General features: G+C 43.5%; 1 protein-coding gene across 1 annotated transcript in view; it reads right to left on the bottom strand.

The window, feature by feature from the left end:
- CHSY1 (chondroitin sulfate synthase 1) overlaps positions 1-17,659 on the bottom strand; it is a gene marked incomplete at its 5' end in the record, with an annotated part of 87,587 nt that overhangs the window by 59,968 nt on the left and 9,960 nt on the right. The window lies entirely within an intron of this gene.

The following is a 17,659-nucleotide window of genomic DNA, read 5'->3' on the forward strand; positions in this document are numbered from 1 at the left end:
AAGAGGGAGAGAGGGAGGGAAAGAGAGAGAGAGAGAGAGAGAGAGAGAGGGAGAGAGAGAGAGAGAGAGAAAGCTGCCTCCTGCTGCAGAGTTAAGCCTTCCCAGCTGGCTTCCAACCAGCAAAGTCAATGGGGGCGAATCCACATTCGCTTAACGGCTGCTGCGTGATTCGGTTAACAAACAACTGCACTGACTTGCTTAACAGCTGTGTCAAAAAAAATTGTAGTAGGGGACATAGCTCACTTAACAACTGGCTTGCTTAACAATGGACATTATGGGTTCCATAATGTTGTTGTAAGTTGAGGCTTACCTGTAACCCAGGAGTCCCAAACCTCCAGTCCATGGATCGGCACCAGGCCATGGCATGTCAGAAACCGGGCCGCACAAACAAGCGAAGCCCCATCCATGGGATGCAGGCAGTACACGAAACCAGGCCCCCTCTGGTCCATGGGAAAACTTCTCTCCACGGAACCGGTCCCTGGTGCTCAAAAGGTTGGGGACCTCTGCTGTAACCACGCCAACTTTGGATTAGTTGCAGTCTTTGAGTTGTCTCCAAAGCCTCTAGATCGGAGCCTTTCCATAAGGGAAAAGAGACAGGCACAAGCAAGGCAGGCCCTCCGTCTTCCATAGAATGATTTAATTTTAAATTTTAATTATAGAAACGCTAGGACGCACACGGAAAGAGATCATTTTAATTGAAGTCAAGTCATTTTAATTAGAAGAGAAGGCAAGGAAATGAAATTGGGATTGTTCTTATTTCTCCTCCCACCCCCCCACCCCCCAGACCTACTTCTACTTTTCTGAAGGGGGTCTTGGCACACTACACAAAGGCCCAGCGTGATAGGAGAAAAGTGGGAAATATCTTCCCCAGTCCACAAAATAAATGCCTGGGAAGTGAGAACTGGGCGAAACCAATACAACGCACATAACTAGATTTGGTGCAATAAAAATGCCACTAACTCTTAAGGGCCTCCTACTGTTACATTAGAAGGCTATCCAACATGGATCAGCTAGCCCAATTAAGACGTTGCAATGCTTCATTTAGTGACCACGTGGAAGATACAATGGCACTGAAAAAAGTGGCTTATAACTTTTCACACTCATGAACGCTGCGGCATCCCCAAGGTCACATGATCAAAATTCAGTCGCTGGATAAGATGACAAAAGAATTAAAAGATCAGGATGAAACAGAATATTACATAGTATGGAATAAATTTTACAGATGGAGGGGAAAAAAGAAGGAAGTTGATAGAATAGACATAAGTAGAAAAAAGTTAACTGGAAATGTATAGCTGTATATAAGTATGTAACATTTACTCTCTTTATGTACCACATGCAAAGTTATCGATATGGAATGATCAGACAAAGATGTATATCAAAGATGATACACCATGTTCAATGTTTTTATTTTTGTATTCAATAAAATGTAATAAAAAAATTCATCCGCTTGGCCACTGACTCATATTTATGATGGCTGCAGTGTCCTGGGGTCGTGTGATCCCCTTTTATGACCTTCTGACAAGCAAGGTCAATGGGGAAGCCAACTTCAATTAACAACTACATTAGTAATTTAACAACTGCACTGCTTCGACTTAACAACTGTGGCAAGAAAGGTCGTTTACTGGGGCAAAACTCACTTAACCAACGTCTCACTTAACAACATAAGTTTTTGGCTCAATTGTGGTGGCACAATCCAAGATTACCTGTGCCAAACCAAATTATATGACCAATAAAAGAGAATATTTGTAGCTCAGGGTTGAAGTGAGGAGTCCTGCGCTCAAAGAACACCCAAGGTCCCCTAAATTATATTATTTTTGATGAAACACACAGTGAAACAAAATCTACACTTTGCGACTGTATGTGCAAGATGAATTTAATGGGAATTTATGATTTATAAATTGCATTGGGTACATCAATCTCTAGAGAGAAAAAGGAATAGCGCCTTGAGATCATATCCTGAAATTTATTATCTTTCTTTAAAAAAAAAAGATCATAGGTTCACTGGAAAAATAAAACATTTTCAAATGCTTTTTTCCTTGGAAAAATAAAAAAAAAGTTCTCTCTTCATAAGTCAGAGTGTCCGTCAGTCAGTGGCACCACAATAGATGTGCAACACAGAGAGGTACAAAATCTCCTTTGTGTCAACCCCAAAGGAACAAGGCTATTTTTGCAAGGGAGGGAGGTCTCTCAGTGGCCTAAACAGAGTTTCCTGGGGCAGCTTCTGTTTATTTTTAAGGCTACCTCTGAAATCCCTTCTTCCCCTACACATCCTACACACAGGTCCCAACTCAACCTGGTGCCCCTTTAATCAGCTTCTCTTCACATTTTGGACACGGTTTACAGGCAAGAGACCACATTCAACGTCAACCTTGTAATACTTGTAAGCTTGCTCATTAAGGACTGGGTGAAGAACCAGCTTTAGCTTGGGATAAAATCCAACGCAATGCGCTATGGGCAAACCATCATAGTCATATTATGGTCTTTGACTAGAAATCCAAGGGCCAGAGACAAGGTACAAATGAAATGAGTCATCCTGAGCTCAAATAATGATGCTTTGCATCAGAGATGGAAGAGATCGTCAGAAGCCATTCGTTGTTGCTATTGTAAAGACACCCATGATAAAGCACTGCAAATTCAGGCAAGGTCTATTAACAGATGTTGAATCATCTGAGTCCATTCATCCTCGAAGTAACTACCTGTAATGTGGGGACTACAATGCTTGCAGAAATGCTGTACAGACTGGCAAGACATGGGGGGTTTGTGCGGGACTGCCACCACACGCACCTGCTTTCATCATGCCAATCATGTATGTAATTTGGGCCATTTGCATGATGATGTCATAATGTGTGTGATCTCATTGACCTTATATATACATATAGATGGTACAGGTTCGCTTGCTTGAGCAGGGGGCTGGACTAGAAGACCTCCGAGGTCCCTTCCAGCTCTATTCTATTCAAACTCTTCCAAAAAAAAATAAAGCCAAAAAAAAAACAAAAAAAACCCCAAAACTAGTCACACAAAAACAGTTCAGCAAATGTGAGGCTATCTTTCCTATATTGAAAAGAAGCAAGATGAAAGAGACAAACGGTCACAATGTTTGGATTTAGTCCTAGGAAGAGTGATTTTTTTTTTGGCAAGGGCTTAGTATCAGGTCATCAAGCCAATACCATCTGGGAATGGAAGTGCTTTCAACAGAGGTATGGCTATTGATTTCCACTACTCAGGAATAATTATTTAGGCTGGGGAACTGGGTAAATACTGCAGCCTTCCCAACCTGGCAATTCTCCAATGCGTAACATCCTGCCAGGTTGGGAAAAGTTCAAGTACAGGTACTTCCTCGACTTACAACAGTTCATTTAGTGATGGTTCAAAGTTACAACCGCACTGAAAAAAGCGACTTAGGACCCGTTCTCACCCTTACAACCGCTGCAGCATCCTCGTGGTCACGTGACCAAAAATTCAGATGCCTGGCAACTGGCATGTACCCGTGACAGTTGCATTGTCTGAGGTCATGAGATCACCATTTGTGAAGTTCCGACAAGCAAAGCCAATGGGAAGCCAGATTCACTTAACAACTCTAGGAGGTGACCAGACCGAGCCCGAGGGAGGGGTCAAACGCGTCATAAGTCACGAGTCCCTGCACATCCACAAGAGATCTAAATCCGGCCCACCTTGAATGCCTCTCTTATCTCCTGCACATCTCCCTTAATGGCCAGTTGGTCAGACTCCTGTAGAGAGCTTAAGTTTGCGATAAATCTTTATGCTCATTTGAACTGCCTGAATCTCCAGATCTCCCCAGTGATCGACAACAACCATGTTACTAACTTCTCAAACTGCAGAGATTCACTTAAGAATGGTGGCAAGAAAGGCTGTAAAATGGGGCAAAACTCACTTAACAACGGTCTTGCTTAGCAATGAATATTTTGGGCCCAGTGGGTGGTTGTAAGGTAAGGACTACCTGTGTTGATTCTCACTTCTTGTTGCCCACTTAAAGCGATCTATTGTCAGGAAGAAAGAAGGGGGTCTACTCAGGCAATTCAATCTACCCATTTTGAATATGTTATCACAGCTAGGAGGGAAAGCGCTCAAGGGATACTCATGCGCTTCTTTTCAGGGCTAAATTGAAGAATAAAAAAGGTAAAGTTTCCCCCGCAGATGCGTGCTAGTCGTTTCCGACTCTAGGGGCCGGTGCTCATCTCCGTTTCAAAGCCGAAGAGCCAGCGCTTGTCCGAGGACGTCTCCGTGGTCATGTGGCCGGCATGACTAGACGCCAAAGGCGCACGGAACGCTGTTACCTTCCCACCGGAGTGGTCCCTATTTTTCTACTTGCATTTTTACGTGCTTTCGAACTGCTAGGTTGGCAGAAGCTGGGACGAGTAACAGGCGCTCACTCTGCTACGCGGCACTCGGGATTCGACCCGCCAAACTGCCGACCTTCTGATCGACAAGCTCAGCATCCTAACCCACTGAGCCACCGCGTCCCTAAATTGAAGAATACGGAGGGCCAAAAGCATATAATCCTTTTAAAAAAACCATTTCCTGCATTCATATTCAGTTTAATGCTTGCCAAAAGGGGGAAAAAAGCAACATCTTCTTAGCTAAACAAGAGGCAAGAGAAAGAGCTAGTGATAGAGGGAGAGAGACACAGAGAGAGACAGAAAGACAGAGAGAGAGAGAGGGAGAGAGAACGTTTTTATACAGGCATGTTTTCCAGGTACCTGCAGCCTTCAAGATTTTAGTGAGAAATTGTTTTCTGGGGAAAGATAAACAGGCAGATCTGTTTGCCAGCTGTTTCCAGTGGGTTTATTATAGAAGCTGCCTTGAGATTGAGAACTGGCACGATAAGGTTTTAAAAATAAAAATCAAACACCCAACGCCACTAGGTCTGCTCTTATCTAGGGGGTCAAAAGCATTGCAACCTTATTAGGAGATACGCCCAGGCTCCTTCTCTTACTTAAGAGCTGTTAATTAGATGTTAAGCACGGGCTGCACTTGCAATAACTCTGCAGAGCTCTTATCCCCATCTTTGGACATTTCTAGGAGACAGGAAGGTCTTCTGCAAGGTTGACCTAATTCTAGCCACATTCAAGGCTTAGTGATATTAAAGTGATTAATGGAGACTAAAACATATGAAGGTGGGTTGAAGGAATTGGGTATGGCTAATCTAGAGAAAAGAAGCACTGGGGGGGTGACATGATTGCAGTGTTGCAATATTTGAGGGGCTGCCACAAAGAGTGCAACAGTGCCATGCACCTCAAGTGCTCTGTAATGGATAACTGCCTGCTGCCTGCAATTAGTGCAGGTTCGAGTCCCACCAGGCTCAAGGTTGACTCAGCCTTCCATCCTTCCCAGGTAGGTAAAATGAGGACCCAGATTGTTGGGGGCAATTAAGCTGACTTTGTAATAATGCCGCTCGGGGTGTGTGTGAAAGCCCTAATAAGCAGGCATATACATAGAACAGGGGTGTCAAACTCAATTTCATTGAGGGCCGCATCAGCATTGCGGTTGCCCTCAGGGGGCCGGGTGGGTATGGCCAGGGTGGGCGTGACCTACTGGGTGGGCGTGGCTAGAGTGCGTATGGCCTACTGGGTGGGCATGGCCAGCCCTACATCGTTCACATGAAGGGTGCCTATGGGGGCCTGGGCAGGAGTGGGACAGATCTGGGGGTCTCTGGCAGGAGGAGGGTCTCTGGGCCAGGGCCAAGGCAGTGGGGGCCGTTCCCTCACTGTTTCCAGGATGGCTTTGCGGGCCACATGAAAAGACTTCACGGGCCGGATCCGGCCCCCGGGCCTTGTGTTTGACATGTCTGACATAGAATGAAGGCTACTGCTAAGCTTGTAAGCCGCCCTGAGTCTTCGGAGAAGGGCGGGATATAAATGGAATTTTAAAAAAAAAACTTATTTTCCAAAGCCCCTGAAGGCAGGATAAGAAACAAGGGATGGAAACTAATCAAGGAGAGAAGCAAGTTGGAATTAAGGAGAAACTCCCTAACAGTGAGAACAATTAAACAGTTGGAACAGGCACGCTGGCTGAGGAATTCTGGGCGTTGAAGTCCATGAGTCAAGTTTGAAGACCCCTGTTATATGCCATTAACAACGATCTAGCTACTTTAAAGCAGTACAAATTCAGGATAAACACAAATATTTGCATTTTATATATCCAAGGACAGGGGGGGAAAAGCTATTGCGGTTTCTTCTTCCAAGGCTTGAGGGTCAGCGGCAGTGTTCACACATGTTAAGCAGCAGTTAGCATCAACGTGGCTTGGTGCGTAAGCCACTTAGTCAGGTTCACACACTACATGAAGTCATAATCCATGTGGCTTATAAACCCAACAGCTGGGTTCAAACAACACACTAAAAAAACAAAAAAACAACAACAATCAAACACACTGCATTTCCAGCTTAGTGCAATATGCTTTATGGAATTAAGACGCTGCAAAGCATTGCAAAAGAGTACGGTAACTCCATGACCGTTGATCCTCACCCAAGTGGAAGGAAGGAAATGGAAGCTTCCGCTGGAAGTGGAAAATACTTCAATGACTGTGGAAAGAAGGACAAGGCATAGATAAAGCAGAAGAGCGAGCAATATTTTTTTTAAAGAGATAAATGCATTTTTTAGAAATGTTTTCCTTTCAGGTAAAATAAGGAGCTGTACTGAGTATATGACTTCTATAAAAGAATCTATAGTGCATTTCATAAACGGTATACTGAGTGCCATGGCATGGTTGGTAAAGTAGGACCTTATCAGCCCATTGTCTGTGTGTGTGTGTGTGTGTGTGTGTGTGTGTGTGTATACAGACACTAATGTGGGACTAGAATTCACAGTCTCCTGATTTCTATTTCTAGCCTGATCCCTTCCATCCACCTTTAGGAGCAGTCAGCCCTTGCATTATATTATTATTATTATTATTATTATTATTATTATTATTATTATTATTATTATTATTATTATTATTATTATTATTATACTATGTTGTTATTGTTACTGTTATTGTTAGTGTTTGTTATTAGTGTTATTATTTTATTTTATTTTATTTTATTTTATTTATCCATCCATTACATACTTAGCAGTCTCCTGACCTATTAGGAAACCAATTTGCAAAGCCTACTAATTTAAACCATGTACAACTGGGGTTCCCAACCCCTGGTCTGTGGACCAGTACCGGGCCACGGCATGCCAGCAACTGGTCTACACAAACAAGCAAAGCCCCATCCATGAGATGCAGGCAGCACACAAAACCACGCCCCCTCCGGTCCGCAAAAAAAATCCTATCTCCATGGAACCGGTCCCTGGTGCCCAAAAGGTTGGGGACCTCTGATGTAGGAGATGACCAGGCTGAGCCCAAGTGAGGGGTCTAGTAGGTCATCAGTCATGAGTCCCTTCATGTGCACAAGAGATCAAAGTTCAGCCCACCTTGACTTCCATCTGCCCTCATCTCCCACCAATTTCCTTTGGCCATCAGTGGTTCAGATTTGCAGAGAGGTGAAGCTTACAATAAACTTTTATGATACCCATTGAAACTGCCTGGATCTCCTGACTTTCCCTGGTGCCTGACACTTCAAAAGTTTAAGACTTAGCAAAATGTTTTTTGCCACTGAAGAAGCCAAGATCTGGTTGCTACAAAAATGAGATATTTGGCCTGTGGTTCTAGTAGGAAGGAAAGGGTAAACTTTTCATACATGGACAGAGAACCACACACCAGGTCTTTGATACTGAATATAATTCCAATAGACACCAGATACCGGAGTTTAAAACTGAAGGAGTAATTCATGTTTATTATTATTATTTTTTAAAAGGAACTGCTCAAACAACATTAGCGATATGCTGGCTTTTGAAGTAGGGAACTGAAAAATCATTTTCATCCCAGACAGGGTATTAAGATAATTTCTTCCCTTTTAGCCAGCTGGATATCGAGGCAATGGTTTTATCGGAGCAGCAACAAAGGACTTCTCACCATGATGCAAGTGTAATAAGAGACAAGTTAAGTTTTTACCCATAGGAAATAATTACTGATACACAGGAGACAACTTAATGCTTAATTAACGTTAAACATGGCAGCTTATAAGCAACAGGTTTCTGCATTTATTTTTTTTTAATCTGAGATCAGAGAAGCTCCAGAAAACAAACAACAGATCTTTCTTTCTACACATACTAATCAAAAAGAACCAGATGTTTGGGAGGAAATACCAGCCAGATACTCCTTCCTTGTTTCTCATACTCGTCTCATAATTCGGTTCTTTGCCATGCAAAAAGGGGAATCTTGCAATCACTTTTATGGGAGGAAATCAAAGTTTATACTTTGGAACGTGGTTTTAACGGGACTAAGCTTGCTAGATGTTGGCACAGGAAGTACGTTTTGTCCAGCCTCAACTGTCTCTTAAAGCACACCTAGTTGGTGTGGGCCTCTATACCTGAATAGGAGCCCAGAAAATTTGAGTTTTGCACAGCTTCGTATGCAAAACTGCTACTGTCTTCCTGCAGACCCTGCTCATTTCTGGAATGTAAGCATGTATGACCAAATTTTCAACAGGGTACAGGTAGACATCAGCAACCTTGTTCACATTTCAGCTTGAAATCCCATCCGCCCCGTAACTGTGGTCAAGAACAATGGATTGTGGTAGCTGTAGTCTAAATTATTTGGAAGAGAGTCAAGACGCTCTTTCATAATATCCCAGATTTAGAACCTTATTTATGCAGAGAGGGGTTTTCTCAAAGGGTAAAGAAAGAACAATGGGGAACAGCAGCAGCACCTCACAAACGTGAACTCTGTGGATAAAACTCACCCACCCTCAAGAAAGCCTCTGAAACTACTTGGGGGTCAATTCCAGCCTCAACAGTGTCAGAATTGTGAACAAGGTAAAAGTTACCAACAAGAGTCACAAACATTGATTGATTTGGTCTTAAACACCACCAACGTCAACACCAGGGGCATAAGTGTTTCTTGAGGCATTTATTTGGGAGCTAAACAGGCTCCTTTCCCCTACCTAACTTTTTTAATAAAACATTCTTTTAATTAACAAGAAGATGGTAAGCTGGCTTGTTGAAAAGCAACAGCCTCGTCTTGATTTTCAAGAACGCCGATGGGGTGCCACAAGCTTACATAAAATGTAAAAGTGATGAATGGCTGCAGTCCAGAGCTTTACTTGGGAGCGTGCCCAACCTGTCCATTAAAAAAAAATCAAGAATAAGCAGAAGGAATGCCAAGTGTCCCGTAAAAGGGCAAGTAACATCCCAATAAATCAGTGCTTTGTAAACAGTCACACTCTCTCCTCCACCCCCTACTGCAATTATTTTCTGAATGGGGAAGCCCGACCACCAGCTATTTTATGAAAGAACTCACAGTATATTCTCAAAATTCTAAAAATGCCTGACAACCCAAAGATGGTAGGACGTCCTTGGTTTAAAAGAGGACAAAGAGAACAGGAAAGCTAAGTACTTCTTAAAGCAGAGGGCCCTTCAAGCTCACTTTTTCTTCTTCTTCTTCTTCCTTCAGACAATCCCACATGCAATTTCGGAACAGCAGAAGCCAAAAGGCCAAAAATTATGGCCATTCTGAACAAAGCCTCCAAGGAAACGAAATCAGATTTTTCCAGCCTCTCTGGAGACAGGACTTGATTTTTTTTTTGGCCCCATCACCATAATCAGAAGCCTCAAAGCAAGCTGAAGAACAAAGGTCTACTCAGTGGAGAAGTAAATCCAAGCTTTTTATATTGTTGGCAGTTATTATTCAGAGCATCATTTGGAGGAGAAGGAATAAATCTGAACCCAGAAAAGCTCTTCGGAAACAAGGCTGAAGGGAGAAAGGGGTGGTTGCAATTTATGAGGCAACAATGACAGAAGTATAAACCCACCACATTAATTGCCATTATTACTGACAACAGCGGCATCTACCTGAACTCATCTAGTACGGGATGAAAGCATTGAAGGTTATGGATCGACTGGTTTTGTACAGACGAGTAGATTTATTTATTTTTTATCAGGAAAGGAGGATATTTGTAACTCAGCTTTAAAATGAAGGGTCCTTGGTGCTCTCTGAGCTTGGCTGTTTTCTTGCAGACATTTCATGACCCAACTAAGTAACATCATCAGTGCTAGGAGGGGGTGGGATTTGTGAAGAAGAGGAGGTAGAGGAGGAGGAAAAGGATGACAGTTGTGGGGTCCTTGGTGCTCTCTGAGCTTGGCTGTTTTCTTGCAGACATTTCATGACCCAACTAAGTAATATCATCAGCACGAGGAGGAGGAGGAGGAGGAGGAGGAGGAGGAGGGGGAGGAGGAGGAGGAGAACTGTGAGATCCTTGGGTTCTCTGAGCTTGTTGGTTTCCTTGCAGGGATTTCATTACCAAATTAGGTAACATCATCACTGCTAGAAGGGAATGGGATTGATTTTTATATATTTATTTATAGCTCAGGTTTGAAATGAAGGATCCTGTGCTCTCTGAGCTTGGCTGTTTTCTTGCAGACATTTCATGACCCAAGTAAGTAATATCATCAGCAGGAGGAGGAGGAGGGCAGCTATTGTGGGGTCCTTGGAGCTCTCTGATTTTAGTTGTTTTCTAGCAGATGTTTCATTACCCAACGAGGTAACATCATCGGTGCTTTTTTTAATATCGGATTCTAAGGCTGAAACAATGACTGGTCCAAAATCAATCCAGCTGGCTCTCGTGCCTTAAGCAAGACTAAAATCTCAGCCTTCTTGCTCCTAAGCCCAGCACTCTAATCTCTACATTGAACAGGCTCTCGACTTGCATTAGGGTGTTTTTTTTTTAGTACATGCAGTAACTCTTATTTTGCCAGTGGGAACATTGGAGAATTCAAAAACCTCCTAGAGGCAGAAGGGTTAGCACAGGTCAGCTCAGGAACTTGAATAAAGATGATGGATCAACAAAAGCTTCCAGAATTGAGGTCAAGTTCAAAGCAGGGAAGTTGCTAAGTGGAGAGCCTTGTTGTAATTTTGAACTTCAAGAGATGCTGCGGCCAGACATGATTTAGGTGAGAAGGTCACAAAGGCAAGAGGGAAAGACGGGGAGGGGGGGAAACCAGTGAGTGAGGAGACCCTTTTTTCACTGGTACATGTCTTCTTTGCCCCACAGTCAGGGAAACTGCTGGGAGCTGCAGTCCCATACAATGGGACAAAGTCCCACGGGGAAAGAAAACTTTCAGAAATGTTTCTCAAATGCCAATAATCTGTAATAGCTTTCAGCTTCCTTGTCCCAGAAATTTTTGGCTGGCAGAAGCTCCCTACTCATATTTGCAACATCACTGAGGTCCATTCTTGTCCTCCAAAATTTGAAATGCAAAAAAAAGGGGGGTGGGGGTGGAGAAATCTTATGTTTCATCATAGATGGAACAAATCGCTGCATTGCAGAAGCTCGGCCAAATCATTTTGACTCAGCTAGAGTTCCGCAGAACCACAAACTGGAATGCTTCCACGCTTCCAGGTTTTGGACATAACAAAATCTGGATGGGGAGAGGAAGGCAAAGTTGGGGGGATCTCTCCCCCTCCTTCTCCTCTTTTCTTCAGCAGCTTCCTACGCAACGATCTACCTGGTCCACTTACCTCCCATTTTCCAAGTCAAATCTCTTCTTTTCCTTCCCTGTATCTCCAACCACAGATATCCTGGACTTTCCCTCACGCAAACCTCCTTCCTTGATCTTTTGATCTGGGCAGGTACCCTCCAAAATCAGTTATGTCACGGACAGAATGTTTCATGCACAAAACATCCCTCTGGAGATTCAGATGGCCCCAACCTTGCTAGCCTTTTGTAAGGCATTGAAGACCAGGTTGATTTTGGGTCAAGGCAGAAATGAGCTCTGCTGCTATAGGGGATTCATAGTTAATCGTTTATCCTTGGGCACTGGGGATGGGTGGGTTGTTTGGGAGGGGTCTGTTTTTAATTTTGTAAACCGCCCAGCGTCATTTGTGTGAAATAGGCAGCCGTACAAATGATACAGATAAATAAATGTTGTCTAAAGGTAAAAGTAAAGGTTCCCCTGCACATGCGTGCTAGTCGTTTCCGACTCATCTCCGTTTCAAAGCCGAAGAGCCAGCGCTTGTCCGAGGACGTCTCCGTGGTCATGTGGTCAGCAAGACTAGATGCCAAAGGCGCACAGAATGCTGTTACCTTCCCACCGTTTGCTGTTACCTTCCCACCGGAGTGATCCCTATTTTTCTACTTGCATTTTTACGTGCTTTCGAACTGCTAGGTTGGCAGAAGCTGGGACAAGTAACAGGTGCTCACTCTGTTACGCAGCAGTCGGGATTTGACCCGCCAAACTGCCGACCTTCTGATCGACAAGCTCAGCGTCCTAACCCATTGAGCCACCGCGTCCCTCCTAAAACCTAAGTTGCACAAGGCAAGCTCATAGAAGAAAAAACTATTCATCTGTATAATTAATCAGTGGGTGGGATAACTAAGTTATGAGAGGAAGAATGCTAATAATCAGCTAACTGCAAGGAATATAAATCTTTCCATCCTCCACCACTCAGTCAGAGCTGAAGAAGCTTCTTGGATGAGAAGCAAAATGTTTTCAAAGACAAAAAAAAAAGTCCAGGTGCCTTTTGAAAAAGCACCTTTGGGACAACCATGACTTGGATGACTTGAAGAAGCTCTGCCAAATCATTCTGACTTAGCCAGTAGTTCTGCAGAACCAAAAACTGGAACACGTCCACGCTTCCAGGTTTTGGAAACTTATATCTCCATAGATATAAGACAGCCTTTTCTCATCCGACAAATTGCAAATGTGTTTTGAGTTCCTCATTCTGTGCCAGCTCAGCCAATCACACTGGATTTGAGTAGTGGGGAATTCTTGTTCTAGATCAGAGGTCCCCAACATTTTGGGCATCAGGGACCGGTTCCGTGGAAAGAGGCTTTTCCGTGGACCGGAGGGCGCATGGTTTTGTGTGCTGCCTGCATCCCGCGGATGGGGCTTTGCTTGTTTGCGTGGACTGGTTGCTGGCATGCCGCAGCCCGTTACCAGTCCACGGCCCGGGGGTTGGGTAACCCTGTTCTAGATCATGCAGGCCGGGAAATTCTGAAAGTTAAAATCCACATATATTCAAGCTGCCAAGGTTGCAAAACACTGCCCTAGATATATCAGCTCCAAACCGGAGAACTGTCCCAGCATTAAAAATAGATTCTTAAAGATAACTGTTACATATTCATTTTATTCATGCAATGAATATCAGCCCAGGCTGCCTGAAGTCAGTGGCTTGGGAACAATACAACACCACTCAATTAACTGGGCTCATTAAAACAAGAGCAACATACAAAAAAAACCAGCAAGTAATGCTGGCTGGCTGGACACTCTCCAGACTCCATAAGCTGACACTTCAAGCAGATCTGGCAGCCACCAAGCTGCATGACGTGGCAATCGTCAAGAACCCCATCGGCAAAACCACGGCAGGAAATGAGCTCACACAAATGCAGGATGTAGAAAAAAGGAGGCTGCATTGCTGGCAGGAGAGCCAACTAACTCCCAGTCTGTTCATAATTCAGGGGCAGAAACTGGCACACGTCACCCGAGGAGCATGTATGCAATAGCATAGTGACAACCGGAAACTGCTACAGATAGTCCTTGCCTTACGACCACAACTGAATCCAGAATTTCTGTGGTTAAGCAAGGCAGTTGTTCAGGTGAGCCCCACCCAATTTTGCAATCCTAGTCACCATGGTTGTTAAGTGGATGATCACTTGCACTGTTAATAACATTAACGCAGTTGTTAATAACAAGAGCAACTAAGATGATCAAAGGCCTGGAGACTAAAACATACGAAGAACGGCTGCGGGACTTGGGTTTATCTAGTCTAAAGAAAAGCAGAAATAGGGGAGACATGATAGCAGTGTTCCACTATCTGAGGGGCTACCACAAAGAAGAGGGGGGGGTCACGTTATTCACCAAAGCGCCAGAGGGAAGGACGAGAAACAATGGGTGAAAGCTGGTCAAAGAGAGAAGCAACCTGGAATTAAGGAGAAACTTCCTTACAGTGAGGACAATCAACCAGTGGGTGCTCCATCACTGGAGATTTTTAAGAAGAGACTAGACGTTCACCTGTCTGAGATGGTATATATGTTCTCCTGCTTGAGCAGGGGACTAGGGTAGAAGACCTCCAAGGCCCCTTCCAGCTCTTTTCTATTCTGTTCTGTTCTGTTCTGTTCTGTTCTGTTCTATATCTTACTGCTTATTCTATCCTATTGCTTATTCTATTCTATATCCTAGTGCTTATTGTATTGTATTGTATTGTATTGTATTGTATTGTATTGTATTGTATTGTATTGTATTGTATTCTATTCTATTCTATTCTATTCTATTCTATTCTATATCCTATTGCTTATTCTATTCTACTCTCTTCTACAATCTGTCTATTCTATTCTACAATCTGTCTATTCTATTCTACAATCTGTCTATTCTATTCTACAATCTGTCTATTCTATTCTGTTCTGTTCTTTTCCATTTCATCCCATCCCATTCTATTCTATAATAACACTTAACAAAGCAAATCTGGCTTGCTCCATTGACTTTCCCGGCTGGAAGCCAGCTGGGAAGATCACAAATGGTGATCACATGAATCCAGGACAGTGCAAACGTCATAAATACATGCCAATGGTCAAGCTCCCAAATTTTGATCACATGACCATGACAATGCCATGATGATTTGTAAGGACAAGTTCCAGCAATCACTTTTTCCAGTGCCATTGCAACTTTGAACAGTCACTAAACAAATGGTTGCAAGTCAAGGGCTACTACCTGAAACATTGGGACACTCAATGCCATCGAACACAAGATACATCAAACCAAGGAGTCGTTGCAGGAAGCAAATAACAATGGGTTTTAGGAACGTTTTACCCCCATCTCTGGTGTGTTCCTTGACTTATGACCACAATTGAGCCCAAAATCTCTGTTGCTAAGTGAGACATTTGCTAAGTGAGTTTCCATCTGAGCCCTAAGGTTTCTTTCACTTTTAGTGCAGAAAAAAAAGGTGCACAAAATTGAAAACCTTTGCTGCAGAAAACCTTTGTAAACCACACGATTTATTTTAAGAGGCTTCGTGCACCAGCCCATTGTTTCCAGTTCCCAAAATACCTACTGAACCTTTAAAAAAAACCCTATTCTTGTAAAAGCAGACACTGCTAAGATACCGAGCAAGCAAGAAAAAGAGGAAGAAACCAACCCCTTGGTTGATTTAACACACAAGAGTGTGAAGAAAAAGAAATGACTCACAATTTCTTATTATCCAAGGAGTTGGTAATAAGAATATATTCAAGAGCGTCGACTGAAAATAATTCCAAGCCAGCTCATCATTATCGGTGCGTTATTTGCAACACACTGCTGAGTAGTTTTTCTCTCCCAGTTACTTGACAGTAAGATTTCCACTACCCCCTTAAATCAGGCTGTTAACTTTTTTTTAAAAAAAAACAACCCTAAGTGGATCTGTGTATCATAAATGCTTAAGCTCATTTCCAATATTTTTTTTTTAAAAAAACTATATGTCTGCTTGTCGAGTCTTGAGAGGCCGGCAAATTCAGGAAACAAGAAGCAGTTGGATTTATGGAAAGATCCTCACCAGTAGAAAGGAAATATAACAGAATCTTGAAAGTCTGCCAAAACAATTCTCCAGCTCATCCTATACTGGGGCCTCCAAACCTGGCAACTTTTAAGACTTGTGGACTTCAACCCCCAGAATTCCCTAGCCACCATGAGGAATTCTGGGAGTCGATGTCCACAAGTCTTAAAAAAGTTGCCAGGTTTGGAGACTCCTGACTTATACCTAGCAGATTTAAGAGGGAATTAACTATGTTTCTCTTTTTCACAAGGGATGCGGTGACTCAGTGGGTTAGGACACTGAGCTTGTTGATCAGAAGATCGGCAGTTTGGCGGGTCAAATCCCGAGTGCCGCGTAGCAGAGTGAGCGCCTGTTACTCGTCCCAGCTTCTGCCAACCTAGCAGTTCGAAAGCACGTAAAAAAGCAAGTAGAAAAATAGGAACCACTACGTTGGGAAGGTAACAGCGTTCCGTGCGCCTTTGGCGTCTAGTCATGCCGGCCACGTGACCACGGAGATGTCCTTGGACAAGCGCTGGCTCTTTGGCTTTGAAACGGAAATGAGCACCGGCCCCTAGAGTCGGAAACGACTAGCATGCATGTGCAGGGGAACCTTTACCTTTTACTTTACTCTTTTTCACACCTTCCTCTTTTCTGGAGTTATGAATTGGTTCTGTAACAAGTCTTTCCTTCCTTAACCATCCCGCTGCCTTCTCTTGCTTCCATAGTCTACAAGGTATTATTTCCTTGTCCAGTATTCTGAGAAACCTTGCTGGCTAGGGAGTCCCAGAAATCCACCCATCTTAAAATTGCCAAGTTTGAAAAAACATTGCTGTAACCTCTCTCTCAAGGCACTGTTTTACCCGTTTCCAGAACGGTGGTTCTTGGGAACTTAGAGAGGGGAGAAAAAAGATGCCAGGGGGCAGGGAGGGAGAAAGGAAAGAGGAACATTCAATAGAAGGATTTAAGGGTTTATTGCAGGAGTCCCCAAACCCTGGTCCGTAGACCGGCACTGGTCCACGGCATGCCAGAAACTGGACCGTGCAAACAAGCAAAGCCCCAACCGTGGGATGCAGGCAGCACATGAAACCATGCCCCCTCCGGTCCATTGAGAAACCTCTCTCCATGAAACCGGTCCCTGGTGCTCAAAAGGTTGGGATTTATTGGGCATCTCTGAATGCCTCCGATTTCAGAGACGTTGTTGAGTGACAGCTGTTTCTCCCTATCTCTCAGAGGGGACTTTTCTTACTTGCTTTGGGAAAAGTTTTGATGGGATCATGATGCCCCTGGTAATGGATTTGGGATTGATTTGGGATATGTGTTTTGGATTGGGATTAGGAAGATGGTTGGCACACACGACAAAGTCAACAACCCAGCTTTCTGGAGAACTCAACCAATAATATGATGGTCTTTTCGATTTGCCTGCGGTAGGCTCACTAAAACTCATGTCGGTTTGTAATCCCCAGTCATGATACCCTTGGATCCAAATAGCAGAGATATTCGATGCCTAGAAGACTGACAACCTAGAAGCAGATCAGCACTGAACATCCCAATTGAAGCCGATGTCTCATTTTCTCCAGGCATCTACCCCCATATATGTACTGAATGTAGAGTTCAACCTCTTCTCTCTGCGTGGATGCCATATGAAGGTCATTCATAAGATACCAAGAATTAAAGAAACAGTGCTGACTAATACAGAACACACTGTCTTATAATCGTGGCTTTTTTATCGTAACAAAGGGGCGGGGGGAAACTCATTTATCAAGGACAAGTTGGCTGAAGAGGACAGAACTTGTACTTCTGGGAAATTCAGACTTCTATTATACACAAAAGTTAGGGTCACCCAACAGACTGAGCCAAAAGCATGGTAGATAGCACAGTCCTTAAGGCCAGCCACTGCATTTTGGAAGCTACGTTCAACGAGATATTCTGGCATTTAAACCAGAATGCACGGCTCGGCTGGATGGGACAAATCTATAAGTCAAGGTTAAAAAGCCACGTCTTAGTGAAACATAGGAAAACAACCAGCTATGAAAACGCACGTTACAACTTAGGTAACTTTTGTTCTTCACTTTTGTTTCTGAGCTCAATGGTTCTTAATGCTCAAGGCAACAAATGGAT

Source organism: Vipera ursinii, assembly GCF_947247035.1.
Source record: "Vipera ursinii genome assembly, chromosome: 11".
Lineage (NCBI taxonomy): Eukaryota > Metazoa > Chordata > Lepidosauria > Squamata > Viperidae > Vipera > Vipera ursinii.